The 12,746-nt window shown below is 40.2% G+C and overlaps 1 pseudogene; it reads right to left on the minus strand.

Annotated features, from left to right (window-relative positions):
* Positions 1 to 482: 482 nt before the first annotated feature.
* Positions 483 to 2,436, minus strand: LOC148011757 (ribonuclease TUDOR 1 pseudogene; annotated as a pseudogene).
* Positions 2,437 to 12,746: the final 10,310 nt, after the last annotated feature.

The raw sequence follows: 12,746 nt of genomic DNA on the forward strand, positions 1-12,746 counted from the left end.
AATGCATGTTGCTGCTCAAACTATGGACAATCATATTATGCATGCTAACCATAAGTAGGCACATGATGCTACCTTTGCACATCCAAACTATGCCCCTGGTCATGGTACTCATAATTTCCATGAGAATGACCATGTTGCTACTCATAATTATACTAATCCATCCTTTTAATTATAGACATTGGAGTAACTTGAGTCATAAGGATTGCAACTTTGTCATTGATTACCTTGGCTTGCATGTTGATGACTGAGAGGGTTGAGACCACTTGGTCCATCTTAGACATGAATTGATTGTGTTGCTCAATTAATTGATTGTGCTCATAGCTTGGAGAGCTTCTTGTTGCCATAGAGTAGGAGTCAATGCATTCATTTGGGGAGGCAAAGAGTGAGAAAACGAGCTAGAACTAAGAGCCACGACTGATTGTTTTTGCAGATACTATTGTCTCTTTATTGGTGCATTTTATCCATCAATTTCTTATGTCTTTCTACATCCCTTGCATCAAGCCACCTTGAAATATGGAGCAAAGCTCTACATTCTTGGTCACTAATCTTTGTTTTATCATTGTCCACTTGTTCCTCCAGTCTATCGAAGAAAAGCCAACCTCAAGCATAGTAGCATTCACAGACTTGGATGGCTCCACCTCATAAAGCTAAAGTTAGTGCATGCCCCTTGGCCTTTTACTTTTCCACCAGAAGTGTCTTTCTCAACTACAGTAGCTATGAAACTCATATCTCCAATAGTTGAATGGAGATATTCAACTGCCTCTTGTCCATGGTCTTCTTCTAGCTCACGTACTTTGATATAAGCAAGGCTACATAGTAAAGCAAGCCATGGAGTGCTAGAGATAGATGGATCTAAAGGCCTATATTTGGAAAATGAAACCAGTTCCTAGTTTCCATCATGTATGTAAAAGACCATAGTCCTTTCGTGATTGTTGTGGCAAAGTTACAACAATCACCCGGTTCCAAGACCCATCCCACTAAAAATTGTGCCATAACAGCATCACCCTTTTTTGGTTGGAAATTCACCACTGCATGCGAGTTTTCATTCACTTTGAAAGCTTTCAATTGCATTTGGATACTCAAGACATGTGCATCACTTGCTAAGTGAGCATAAAACTTACCACCTCGAAGTACTTCTATCACATGTACCTTGAGAACTTCCTACTTAGAGTTGTTAGCATCAGACAAACTAGGAGTATCTACTTCTTGTTGTCCTTCAACATAGTTTTCCCATACCTTTATCATCCATTTTTTAGCACTTTGCTCAGCCTAAACCAATAAGTGACCTTTTGTAGTTCTATTAGTTGAAAATAGAGGATGAAGCTTTGTTAGCCTAGCCTCCAGAAGAAAGATAGCCACATTTGTTTTGGACTCCCATAAGGTGTCAAAAAATGTCCCCATTCTGTCAACTGCCTCTACCTCAATCTCTACATCCCTCTGTAGTGTTTCGTGCCTCATAAAAGTTATTGCATCATCTACATATGGTTCCCCATGGCCCGCGCATGTTACCCTAGACAAAGAGAATGCAATGGCACAAGTTTCTTTTGGTAAAAACAGTTTGTAGCAGTGCCCACTAAGCACATACTCCACTACAGCAGAAAGCCTCTTTGCTCTCTAAAGGAAGGATAAAAGTTGCTTGGCTTTCTGTATCATAGCTTGAGCTTTCTAGTTTGCATTACGATCCCCTGGCCTAGACATTGGCAAAGTTAAATCATTCGTGTGTGTTACTAGAGGTTCTCAATTGAGTGTACACCTTTCTTTCCCTTCATAGCCCTTGATCTAGCTGCAAGTAAGGCATCATAGTAATTAGACCGGTCTTCAAAATCATGGTGCCTAATAGCCATGGAAAGTCCTCTTGCTACCACCATTTCTAGAGCATTGATGCCATCCGACTATCCTTGAATGGGAATACTAGGAGCTATATCATCAAAGTCCTACTTGACTGAGGATGCCAAAAATAAAGTCCCAAAGTCCATCACTCCTGATTCAGCTGCAGCCAGATTAATGCTTGGTACAAGCCCATCTGTTTTGCAATTACTTTGTGAGAATACTCCATTGCTACATTAAGCTCTTGTTCTATGAGTCGATTTCATAAAAATTCACAAGCCTCTCTAGAATAGGAGTAGGTTTTATCTGAAGCTTTGGATTTCCCATTTTGAAAGAACATATGGTTGACAAGTTCAATTTGCGCTTAGCTATAGGACTGCCAAAAGGAGCAGCATAATCCCCAACCACAATACAGTCTCCACTAACAACCTCAATGACCTTTCCTTTAAAATTATCATCATGAATAACAGTAGAGTTAGAAGGAGGTGGCACATAATTTGTAGCAGCAAATCTTTGTGTTGATGCAAGCTCCACAAATTCTGACTCACCATTTGTAAGTGTCGCAACCTTTGTGCTGGCCTTGCTGGGAGGATGTATGACAAAGAGCATGGCAGCCAGGTGCAGAGAGGCCCATGGGCATCCCTAGAACTATCCAGGTTGAGAGGCATATTGATGGTCAGAACATGCCTAAAAGGATGGATGGTCCAATTTTACCTCACCTAGACACAATGGATGGTTGGAGTCTACTGCCCTTGGACATGGAAAATATGCCTTGCCAAATGGGAAGACCTAGTATGTTGCATTTGGATGAGCCGTGGAGGATGGGTGACCCTGTTGTGCCACACCCACATGGCAATCATGCTTTATAGAGAATGGAAGATCTTGGTTTATTGCACCCTGAAAGTGTTGGCATTTTATGCCCCAAAGGCACATGTATATTGCACCCTAAAGGAGCTCACTTGATCCATATACACAGACCCGAATTCTCTATTGGTTGATGGCACAATGTAATCAACCTTGAAGATCACTTCCTTTCTAATACACTTTTTCCTAAGAAACTTGCGACTTTCCCAAGCAATTGGTTCATCTCTATGACCATGCCGAGCCGATTTAGGGGCAATCAAAGAAGATAAGGTTATGGTCTTCTTAGGGGGGGGGGGGCTAGATGTTGCCCATGATCAACAGAGAGTCTCCCGAAGGGATGCCCTTGACCATGCCTCTGAGCCATTGAGTCACCATGCTTAAGGCTAGAGCTTTGATGATGACGACAATGCTGATGATGGTGATGAGAGAGTGAGTGAGAGGAAAAGAGAGAAACTCTGAAACAGAGGAGGATGAAAGGAACAGAGGAGAAAGCAAAAAGGCTAAGCCAAAAGCAAAACCTATAGAGAACACACAAGAAAGAGAGGAAAAATAGGACAAACAAAGCAGATCGAGCCAAGATCTGAGTGCGAAGGAGAGAACATGGAGAGAGAGAGAGAGAGAGAGAGAGAGAGAGAGAGAGAGAGAGAGAGAGAGAGAGAGAGAGAGAGAGAGAGAGAGAGAGAGAGAGAGAGAGAGAGAGAGAGAGAGAGAGATGAAGAAGAAAGATTTCTAGCAAACTGTAGTCAAAAATCTATCCAAGTCATGTGGCTCCTATGAGATTTTCAAGAAAGAGGAATGTGGGGTGGTGGAGCAATGATTGGCTCTCACGGTGCATCCTCTTTAGAAAAGCCACAAGTTGACAAACCTAACCTCACCTCCTCCACACCCATTGAAGTAGATGGCATGTAGTACTGGCTTCTCTTGGATGTGCTACAATACTTGGAACTGAAGGAAGAAGAGTTTTTCTTTGTCCTTGTGAGGGATTAGATGGAAGACCTCATCGATTATGATTATGCGGATGTGCATCCAAGGATAAAAAAGGCTAGAAGATATGATGTCGCAAGCTTAGAACACCATATTGGGGAATATGTGAATTTTCCGTAAGTTTGGGACACGTGGTCGAATCTTTGAATTTGTCATAACTTGAACACTATAACTCCAAATTGAGTGCTCTATAGCTCAATGGATTACATTTTCAAGCACTTTCCAATGATAGGTCAGATCATACGGTTTTGGGAAACTTATGGGTATGTTATCCGGGTGCCACCTTTTTAGTATTCAAAAAATGGGGATCGGGAGATTCCCAAACTCACTAATATTGTGTTTTAGATACAATGAGTGCCATCATAGCAGCACAAGAGTGGATTTTCTTTGTTGAAGAGGATTACCTTGTGCCAGATACTGAGTTTGAAGTGCTACATCATGATTTATTCAAACCAAGGCTAGAGGTGTCTCGTTGACACATGAGGAAACAAAGATACAATATGATCTAGAATAGGTGAGATTTCTAACTATTATACATTTTTACATAACAAAACTTGATCATAGAGTGCATCAAGTTCCCTAAAGTACATTGTAAATTTTTTCCAAAAGATGATGCATGCACCTACTATGTTTGAAGTTTGGTATCTAGGGTCAAATATTAGACTTTGAATAAGGTAGTTGCATGCATCATTTTTTAGTGATCTCACTGATGAACTCTGAGGGACTTGTAACATAATTTGATTTATTTATATCAACATGTAGTATGTATACTTGCATTGTGCGTAGGTGATAATGTAACTCATATCTATACCTATAACTACTTTTGATGTGTATGTACATTAAACAGAAAATAAGTGTCATGTATTTTGAGAAACAAAACAAAACAACTTTACTTTAACTATTTGAATTGAGTACACATAACATGAGAAAAAAAAATGATATTACATAGTATACAAAATGTTTTGACTTTCCAAGTATGATGGTTCTGTAGTACTTATGGCAAAACCCACGGAGGAGTCTCCTCATTGTTTCAAAGGCAAACAATAGAGTTCATATCTTTATTTGTCAATGTGATGCACTTTGCATGGATAGCTACTAGCTAGTATAATCAAACAAGTCAATGAGAAATCCTTTTGTAGTTGTTTGCAAGGCCTCCATGGTTGGAGAAATCCACTTGCATGGAAATGGGCCATCAGCCACTCGCACCCAAAACCTTCCAAGCTCTTTTAGCCTCATGTCCTACAGTATTTCTCAAATGAACTTTTTGGGATGAGAAGCTTATACCCATACTTGATTCTCCTTATCTCTCAAAGGGAAATAGTCATTGGTCTTTATCTTCACTTCTTCTGTGGTGGTCTTTGTGGTCAAGGGGGAGCACTTGTTGCTACACAAGAGGAGGATCCACCTCATTCTCTAGGTAGGGATATGGCATCCAATCTTTGCTGGGGGGAAAAAAAGACGAGTGACTTACTTGGTTTGTGTCATGCAAGCTTGAGGAGGATAGGATGGAGAGAAGAGGCAGAGGTTGGAGATGTGAAAATGGAAGAAGTAATGAAAGAAAGATGTAAAAATGAGAGGAAGAATGAAGTTTTAATCCATTTAAGCCTAAATTTGAGTTAGTACAACTTTATACACATGGTCCATCATATGATTGTGAATCCATAACCTTGTATTGGAATGCAACAAAGCTTCACACGTGTATCTGTTAGGTAGCTAAGAGCCCTTTTTTTTTTCCAAAATAATATTGGGAACTTAGCCACCTAATGGATGCACATATGAAATTCTGTTGCATTTCAATATAGTTTGGTATTTAAAAATTATCTTGACATACCAAAATTATGGATGGATTGATAATTGAGAAATGAGCATTGTGATTGCGAGTCGTTAGAAACTTTGTACCACATAAACTATATAGAGGTGATCAAGAGTAAATTCTACAATGAGAAATGGAAAATTTTCACATGTTTTTCCTATTGAAATTGACAGTACTAGCAAAAAATACAACAAAGATATACATTGAAGTTGAGAGTAAAGGATGAGAGCAAAAACTTAATTCATATTTTTAGACAAATATGATAGTTTTACACTGGGACATAGTCACATATCCAATGCACAAGGAGAACACTATTCCAAAAAAGATAATGTTATAAACTATATTTATTCCATTGAACCAACACATTCTTCACTACTTGAAGATTTCTTATAAGTTGGAAGTCCTTGGGAATTACAGTGATATGTTTTGCATGTATCACACAATGCTGAGCATCAATCATGAAGTCTACTAAAAAGGTATTCACAACACATTACAAAGCATGAGGACATTGTTTTGTGAAGCAATCAGGTCTATGTTGATCTTATGCCAAAAACCAAATTCTTTCTATACAATAGAGGTCTTGCACAATCTCGTGAACAAGTGTTGAGAAATTCGCCCTTAGAATTATGAAATCAAAAGAGTATTGATACTAACACTATATTAGGGAAATTGGGAATTCTCATATTGTTTGGAGATTTTCAATATAGTTAATATTTGGCCATATAATCAAATCTTGTTCCCTTACTTGAAAGTGGAGTTTACACTAATTACTATGTAGGTTGTCTTTCGAAGTCCCACTTTGAAGCATGGGTTGAGAATTTTCACATGGCCAAATCTTTACCCCTAATTTGAAAGTGGGACTTGGGAGATTTCCAAAATCTCTAATATGCTATTCACTTTGTAATTTCTCTCAAGGCCATTGTACTAGGCTTCCGCTTGTGTTTCTTATGGAGATCAAGGTGGCTTGAGAAAGCTGGGTTAGGTTGAAAAGGGGATGGACTGTCTGTAAGCTGTGAAATGCCATTATCTAAGACTCTATCTGAGCTAGTAGATACTCCATAAAGTTAAATACAATATGGGGCTCTGAGGGGAAGCTTCTTCATGGCTACCTTAAACCTAGACATCATTTCTACACAGCAAGAGATTTGAAATCTCAATAAATAAGATAGAAACTAAAATCGTCTTATATAGTGTCTAAAATTTAAGACTCATTTACATAGATGTACTCTCCCTTTCTCTCTTAAATAGTGAATTGCATTCACATAGAACATATTCTTCATCTTACTTGTCAAGATTGTGGGAGAGAAGAAAGGAGTCTCACTTGTAGCTTTCTTGCTTGCACAATGGGGGAATACACACAGAGGTGGAGGCTGAAAACAGGTTTCCTCTTCTTAGTTGTGTAAGCCAAAAAGAACTCTCATACAAAGAAATAGAAGAACCAACCCACCCTATATATGGGTCTCAAACCAAACTCAAATAACTAAGGTGGCATACTAATTGAGCCACGAACTAGAGTAGATAAGGATAGCTGTCATCTAGCTATTATTCATGGGCGGTGCACCAACCGCATCTGTAACTGACACGTCGGTGACATAAATGCACAACGGTCACCCTAGCATATCATGAGTGGAGATCGATATCTCAACACTCCCCCTCGAGCTCAATCCCAATTCCTGCACACCAAGCAGGTCTCTGAACTTTCGCAGCTTCTTTGCGCCCAATGCCTTTGTGAATATGTCAGCTACCTGATCCTCTGTGCTGACATAAACTAGATCAATAAGACCTAGTAAAACCCTCTCCCGCACATAGTGATAATGCATCTCAATGTGCTTTGTTCTAGCATGATAGACTGGGTTATTCACCAAGTGTATACTACTCATGTTGTCACAATAAATGACAACTCGCCCATTTGTAGGAGGCTGATGCATGTCATAAAGTAGCTTATGCAACCAAGCTACCTCACATGCAGCCATTGCTGTGCCCCTGTACTCAGCCTCTGTGCTCGACAAGGCAACTGTAGGCTGTTTCTTGCTGCTCCAAGTGACTGCAACACTCCCAAAAGAGAACACATATCCACTGGTAGATTGTCTATCAGAAATGCTACCAGCCCAATCAGCATCAGTGTATCCATGCAACTGTATCTGAACCCCAGTCTCATAAAATAGTCCATACTGCAATGTGGTCTTCATATACCTGAGTATGTGTCTAGCCACATCCAAATGCGGTTTCCTTGGAACCTGCATAAACTGACTTACCAATCCAATAGCATAGCTCAAATCTGGCTTGGTAATAGTCATATAAATCAAGCTTCCTACTATGCGTCTGTACATAGTAGGGTCTTCCAAAAGCTCACCTGCATCTGCGCTCAGCTTCACATTCTACTCCAAAGGAACTGAAATAGGCTTACAGCTTGTCATCCCATATTTGGACAGCATGTCCAATCCATACTGCCTCTGCAAGAGCTGTATCCCACTTGGTGATCTAATCACCTCAATGCCCAAGAAATAACGCAGCTCTCCCAAATCCTTCATCTCAAACTTCTGCTTCAATAGCATTTTCACATGAAGGATATCTTCATCACTGTCACCTGTCATAATCAAATCATCGACATAAATGACAAGTAGCATAATACCTTTCTCTGTTTTTCTCACATAAAGTGAGAAATCTGCCTTGGAAATCTGAAAGCCAATAGTGACAAGATACTGTCCTATCTTGTCAGACCATGCTCTAGGTGCTTGCTTCAAGCCATACAAGGCTTTCTTCAACCTGCAAACAAACTCAGGATGAACAGCATGCACATAACCTGGTGGCTGCTCCATATAGACCTCTTCTTGCAAATCACCATGCAAGAAGGCATTCTTTACATCCATCTGATGTAAAGACTATCCCTTTGATGCAGCCATAGCAATAACTGCTCTTACGGTTGCCATCCTTGCAACCGGACTGAATGTTTCTTCATAGTCAATGCCATATGTTTGTGCATATCCCTTAACTACTAATCTTGCCTTGTATTTGTTCACAGAACCATCTGCATTGTGCTTCACCTTATAAACCCACTTACAGCCAATTGCATTCTTACCTTTAGGCAAAGGTACCGATTCCCATGTAGCATTTGCTTCCAAGGCATCCATTTCTTCATCCATGGATTTCTCCTATTTTTCTTTTCCCATGGCTTGCTCAAAAGAAGTGGGTTCTGGTTCCTGTATCACTTTGACCATATATGCATAGTGAATGGCTGTAAATCCATCATATTTCAGCCTATCCACAGGATACCTAGCTCTCGTAGACCTGCGCAAAGTAGGTTCACTCCCAGGTGCTCTCAAAACATCCCTGGTCTTCCTTACTCCAGGTGTAAGAATAGAAGGAATACCCAACTCATCATCAATGCTCTGTTCTGAGCCACTGGATTCACCATCCACATAAGAGTGACCTGCATTCACATCAAACATGGGCTGATCAACCTTCTCTTTTCCTTTTCGTGATACCTGCATACCACTATCTACATTGCTTTGAGAAGATTCTCTTGATCTCAATCTGCCTATCCATGGCGAAGAATGTGAATCACTGCTAGAGGACACTCCAGGTCCACTAATATTTTGTGACTGCTGCTGTGAATTTTGTGCAGCATTACCATTTTGTGCATCTACATCATCAATCACATTTACTGGTTTATACTAGCTACTCATCTCATCAAAAAAAATATCTCTGCTCGTTGTAAACTTATGAGTAGAAGGGTTATAGCATCTATACCCTTTTTGCTGCAGAGAGTAACCAATAAAGATGCACTTCTCAGCTTTTGGATCCAGCTTGGATCTCAACTCATCTGGCACATGTACATAGGCAATGCAACCAAATATTTTCAAATAATAAATATCTGGTTTCCTACCAGTATACCTCTCCTCTGGAGTCATTCCATGTATTGTTGCAGTGGGAGTCTTGTTCATTATGTAGACTGCTGTAGCAACTGCTTCAGCCCAATAAAAATCAGGCAGGTCTTTTTCATTAAGCATGGCACGAGATACCTCTCCAATATGCCTGTTTTTTCTTTCTGCAATTCCATTTTGCTGTGGGGTATGACTGCATGAATATTGATGCTTTATGCCGTGCTCCTGCAAGAACCTTGCAAACTCATTTGAGAGGTACTCTCCCCCTCCATGTGACCTTAGGCATTTTATTTGCAGACCTGTTTCTTTTTCAACCATAGCTTTAAGAGTTTTGAAATGCCCAAAAGCTTTACTTTTCTTTTTCATAAAAGACACCCAAACTTTTTTGCTATAGTCATCAATAAAAGTGATAAAATAATGACAGCCTCCAAGAGATGCAGCTTTAGTAGTCCACACATCAGAGTGGATTAATTCCAATGGCTTCTTACTCTCTTGAACATGTCTAGGAAATGGTTTCCTTGCCTGTTTTCCAAACTAACAAGCTTCACATACCTTATGCATTTCTGCAACCTTGAATCTAGGCAATCCTGCAACAATATTTTGGGCCTGCATTGATTTAAGTCGCTGTACATTAACATGACCAATGCGTTTATGCTAGATATCAATATCTGCAACAACACCGGTCCCATGTGCAAACATTGCTGCACTCAATTCAGACATGTCTGCATCCAACGTAAACATTCTGCCCTTCTTCTTTCCTTTTGCTATCAAGCGACCTTTATTTTTCATATCCTCAACAAAGCATCCATGAGCATTAAATCTGACCTGCAAGCCCTGCTCAACCATTTGACCAACAGAAACCAGATTCTTGGTGATATTCGGGACATGAAATACATCGGTCAGGTATTTCTTTTTCCCATCCTGCATAGACAAGGGAATTTTTCCAATCTGCACAATAGGATGTGCAGTATCATCACCAGTCTCCACAAATCCTGGTTTTTCCATTTTCCTTGCATCCTCCATCCATTCTGCATGACCTGTCATGTGGTTTGATGCACCTGAGTCAACATACCATACATCGTTGCTTTCTTCTGCACTTGTCACAGAATTGTTCATATGCTGCACCATAAACAAATGCTCATTTCTGTCATCACCCTGTCTACTAGAAGATGTATAATTCCCTTGTTGCAATTTTCCATTCATGATGTCATTCTGCTTTTTATAGCAGTCTTTAGCCATATGACCCATTTTACCACAGTAGTAGCATTCAACATTGCTGTTTGCATTTTGGTCTCTTTGCCATCCACCACGACCTCTTTGGCTCCCCCTGCCTCTAGAGTTACCACGTCCTCCTCCATAGGACTGGTTTTCTTGAGTTTGCTGCATATTCTGATTTCTACCACGGCCTCCAGATCGGCCTCCTCTACCTCTGCCTCTGCCTCTTCCAGCATTTGAGTAGAAAACAACTTCTTTTGAAGTTCCTCCTGAAGAAGATGCACCACCATTTCTCTGCTCCTCAGAAATTAGAAGAGCAATTAACTCCTCAAAATCAGGAAATCTTTCACGAACTGAAATGGATGTTCGGAACTGTGCATAATCCTTTCCTAGACCATTCAAGGTCACAGAAACTAAATCATCATCTTCCACTGGCGACCCAATGGAAGCAAGTGCATCTGCAATCTTCTTCACCTTCATGTGGTAGTCATTGATGCTCATATTTTCTCTTTGCACATTATGCAACTCTTGCTTGAGCTGCATTTTCCTGGCTTGCGTATTTGTGCTATACATTTTTGACAAAGTATCCCATGCCTCCTTTGGCGTACTTGCATCCTGAATATGCACAATCATAGAGTCTGAAATGCTGATAGACAGCCATTACAGAACACTGCAAAAAATTCTGTCACTGCAAAGAACGCAGCTTCAGCCTCACAAGGGCTAATATGCAAAACTGACGAAAGTGGTATTTGACCACACAGTCACTTCCTAGTGATGATTTTGCATCGACAGGCAACAAGGATGATTCTGTAACTCCCAATGTCTCTGCGCACAGGCATACGATGCAATTTCTACAGTAACTTTTCACCGACCTGTAGAACAGTGGTCGCACAGCATAAAACTGGGTCTTTTCCTGAGTGTGTGCAGAAAACTTCCGCCTCCAAAACAGGCCCCGAAATGGCCTCAAATAAAAAAAACAGGGTCGCCAGGGGCTAAAGCCCTATCCCGCAGCATATACTGCCCTCTTACTTCACCGCGAAGGGCGTCTCAACCTAAGACAATGCACTCTTGCAATTTCCGGCTGTGTTACCTGCAGAGATTTGCTCCCAAAACAGAAAATGAAAGCAACACTGCTCCTCTTACCACAACACCACAAGCTTGGCTTGCTTTCTTGAGCTCCTTACCACGAACAAGACTCTGATACCATGTCAAGATTGTGGGAGAGAAGGAAGGAGTCTCACTTGTAGCTTTCTTGCTTGCACAATGGAGGAATACACACAGAGGTGGAGGCTGAAAACAGTTTTCCTCTTCTTAGTTGTGTAAGCCAAAAAGAACTCTCATACAAAGAAATAGAAGAACCCTATATATGGGTCTCAAACCAAACTCAAATAACTAAGGTGGCATACTAATTGAGCCACGAACTAGAGTAGATAAGGATAGCTGTCATCTAGCTATTATTCATGGGCGGTGCACCAACCGCATCTATAATTGACACGTCGGTGACATAAATGCACAATGGTCACCCTGGCATATCACGAGTGGAGCTCGATATCTCAACATTACTATCTTAGCTATTTTTGAATCCATTTACTACCTTCTCAAAGGATTATTTCTAGCCACAAAAACTCAATAAATAAGATAGAAACTAAAATTGTCTTATATAGTGTCTAAAATTTGAGACTCATTTACATAGATGTACTCTCCCTTTGCCTCTTAAATAGTGAATTACATTCACAATATAGAACACATTCTTCATCTTACTATCTCAGCTATTTTTAAATCCATTTACTACCTTCTCAGAGGCTTGTTTCCAACCACAAAAACTCTTGTTCTCTTAGGAGCGAAATATCACTATCGTATGCCTACTTGTCCCTCCTTGTCAATTTGACTATCGTATCCTAGGAAATATCACTATCGTATCCTAGGAGCAATTTGACAAGGAGGGGCATACGATAGTCAAATTGCTCCTAGGATCTCATATGTGATATAAGTTGATTCATGCTGTAATCTAAGGCTGGTTGTATAAGGTAACTTCCCAGTATTTTAAAGCTTCTCTTCACTAGTAGCTGTAAAATTCACTCTCATTTTTAATATATATTTTAACGCTTCCTACAAAAAAAAAGAGATGTGAGGAACGAACTCCTTCCACACGTCGTTGC

The sequence above is a fragment of the Lygodium microphyllum genome, chromosome 28, assembly GCF_053477565.2.
Source record: "Lygodium microphyllum isolate KBCC chromosome 28, Lygodium_microphyllum_v1.1.10, whole genome shotgun sequence".
Taxonomy (NCBI): Eukaryota; Viridiplantae; Streptophyta; class Polypodiopsida; order Schizaeales; family Lygodiaceae; genus Lygodium; species Lygodium microphyllum.